The 3,092-nt window shown below is 36.6% G+C and overlaps 1 non-coding gene across 1 annotated transcript; it reads right to left on the bottom strand.

The window, feature by feature from the left end:
* Positions 1-1,800: 1,800 nt before the first annotated feature.
* On the bottom strand, positions 1,801-1,874 carry trnat-agu (transfer RNA threonine (anticodon AGU)). Its single transcript has one exon. It is a non-coding gene; the product is annotated as a tRNA-Thr (tRNA).
* Between the last annotated feature and the right edge of the window lie 1,218 nt (positions 1,875-3,092).

Genomic DNA, 3,092 nt, shown 5'->3' with positions numbered 1-3,092 from the left:
GTGCGTGTGTGTGTGTCAAAAAAACAATGATTCAGTTAAAAATATATTTTCATCCACAAATTAATTTTAGTGCTCAAAGCCTCGTAGTAACTCATAGTATAGTACGTCAAAATATTCATAAAAAGTCATACTATAGTATGTCGAAATAGTCCTAAAAAGTCATGGTATGACGTCTCGAAAATTCATAAAAAGTCATAGTTTAGAATGTCAAAAAATTCATTAGTCACAGTATAGTATGACAAAAATTCATAAAATGTCATAAAAAGTCATAGTATAGTAAGTCAAAATATTTATAAAAAGTCATAGTATAGCATGTCAAAAATTCACAAAAAGTCATAAAAAGTTGTAAAAAAAGTCAAAAAATCATAAACAGTCACAGTTTAGTATGTCAAAATATTCATAAAAAGTCATAGTATAGTATGTCAAAAAATTCATAAAAGTCATAGTATAATATGTTAAAAATTAATAAAAGTCATAGTATAATATATCACAATATGCATAAAAAAGTCATAGTATAGTGTGTCCAAAAATTTAAAAAAGTCATAGTATAATGTTTCAAAAATTCATAAAAGTCATAGTATAGAATGTCAAAAATTCATAAAAAGTCGTAAAAAGTCATATTATGTTGAAATATTCATAAAAGTCATTGTTTAGTATGTCGAAGTAAACATCAAAAGTTATACTGTAGTATGTTGAAATATTTATAAAAATCCATAGTATAGTTGTCAAAAAATTCCTAAAAAGTCACAGTTGTTGTTGTAAAACAAGAACTGTCTAAAATCCTGTGGAGAATGCGGGCATTGATCCCGGTACCTCTCGCATGCTAAGCAAGCGCGATAACCATTTGAGCTAATTCCCCTTTTCAAAGAAAGTCATAGTATAGTACGTCAAAAATTCACAAAAGTGATAAAAAGTCATAGTATGTCAAAAATTCTATAAAAGTAATAGTTTAGTATGTCAAAATATTCATAAAGTCATAGTATAGTAGTCAAATATTCATAAAAGTCATAGTATAGTATGTCAAAAGATTTATAAAATTCATAGTATATGTCAAAAATTCATAAAAGTCATAGTACAGTATGAAAAAATTCAAAAAATTCATAGTATATGTCAAAAAATTCATTAAAGTCATAATATAATATGACAAATTATTTATAAAAATTCATAGTATGATATGTCAAAAGATTACTAAAGTCATAGTATAATATGTCAAAAAATTCAAAAGATCATAGTATAATATGTCAAAGATTCATAAAAGTCATAGTATACCCAAAGGCCTCCTCCCAGCTGGACGTGCCTGGACCAGCTCTCTACGGAGAACCCCAGGAGGCATCCTTACCAGATGACCCAACCACCTCAGTTATTTACACTGAGTACCTCCATAAGGCCATGCATCCGTGTTTATCCACAGAGGTGCTGTGGCTTAGTTGGTTAAAGTGCCTGTCTAGTCAGCAGAAATTCCTGAGTTCAAATCCCAGCAGCACCTTGTTGTTGCAGAGATTACCTGTACTTGTTTTTAAGTTGCCTGCTAATCAGCTGTTGTTGTGGGCGGGGCATTAAGTCTGACTCAGTGGTGAGTGAAATGGAGCAGTTGACTGACACAGAACTGTAGTGGAGCCAAAGTAGCGCATTTATTAACTAATTTAATTAGTTATCAGGCAAATAGAACACCTTGTGGGCATGTTATTGGTGTTTCTGTGTAAATGTAACATGCCATTTTCATTTACTACCAGGGTACTTTCACAGGGATTGGGTTGACATGATGATGACACGCCAAAAGAGGTAATCTCTCCAACACCAAGGTGCTGCTGGGATTTGAACCCAGGATCTCATGTTTACTAGACAGGCACTTTAACCAACTAAGCCACAGCACCTCCACAAGTAGCTACCCTGTTAAGTCTTAATTTGTCTTTTACCTTGTATAAGCTAAACATACAGTGTACTGTAGTATTGGGAGTAACGGGTTAGCTCGCCTAGGCTTAGCGGATCAATCCTATCCAGTCAGTCTGCAGAAGAGGTAGAAGTACCTGGCAGGTCTCTCCCTTCAGCAGTTTGAGAACGCCAGCCCACTCCTTCTCATTGGTGCTGATCATCCACATCTCACCCCCATAGAGCCAGTGAAGTCGGTCCACCAGGTGGACCAGTCACCATTCGAACCAGACTGGGGGGGAACGTTTTAGGGCCCAGCACGTATCGTGGACGTCCACTGTTCCTTCCAACATGGAGCTCTTCCAGATTGTTGAGAATCTCTAGCAGCTGGATGTGCTGCCATACAAAAATGAGAAAGTGGTAACCAGGTCAAGACAAGACCAGGAGGCAGTAAGTCTGCTTGAAGAGAAGACTACTCGTGTGGAGGTGGACAGAATACTCTGCTATGCTGTAACAGTTTCCCTAACTCACCCGGCAAGGGAAAAGTACAACGCATAAAAATTAAGGTAATGGGTTGATCTCTGATATCTATCGACTATAATCTAGTCCTGCCTACTTTATTTACACAACCCCAGAATACCCTCAACCCCACAAACACCCTCATTGTCTCAAATTTAGCTCAATAAACATGCTAATAAAATAAAAAGAAGACCATGGAATATAAGTGTAACTGCTTAACTGTGTAACTAATTAAACAAGATGCCACCATCTTCGTCCCCATCCCTTTCTGGCAGCCATATTTGATAAGAATGGCCAAGCAACCAAAAGAGCGTATGTGAAGTAGGTAAGGGATGTACTGTTGAAAGTCGGTGTGCAAATGTGTGCTGATGATTGTGTAACCCTTGCAAGCAACTTATCTTATCACTCCCCTAAGTTACACCACCACAACAACAGCAAAAACAAAACAAAAAAACAATATTGACCAACGCCTCCAGTGGAGACTGCGACCTGAACGCAGCACCTTGGACCGCTCAGCCTTCCTGACTGAATAATCCAACGTGTAGTAGGATCTCTCACAGAAATAAATAATATGGTAAGTCAACTATGTCATAATATAGTAGGTTCTCAGTCATCCAGGTCATACTTATAAAGGAAGGTTTCCCTATTGTCAGCCCAAATATATGGGTTTATGGGGACATGGAAGAATGTCACCAGTGTGAAAT

The sequence above is a fragment of the Etheostoma spectabile genome, unplaced genomic scaffold, assembly GCF_008692095.1.
Source record: "Etheostoma spectabile isolate EspeVRDwgs_2016 unplaced genomic scaffold, UIUC_Espe_1.0 scaffold00003857, whole genome shotgun sequence".
NCBI lineage: Eukaryota > Metazoa > Chordata > Actinopteri > Perciformes > Percidae > Etheostoma > Etheostoma spectabile.
This window is presented reverse-complemented; position numbering and strand designations above follow the sequence as displayed.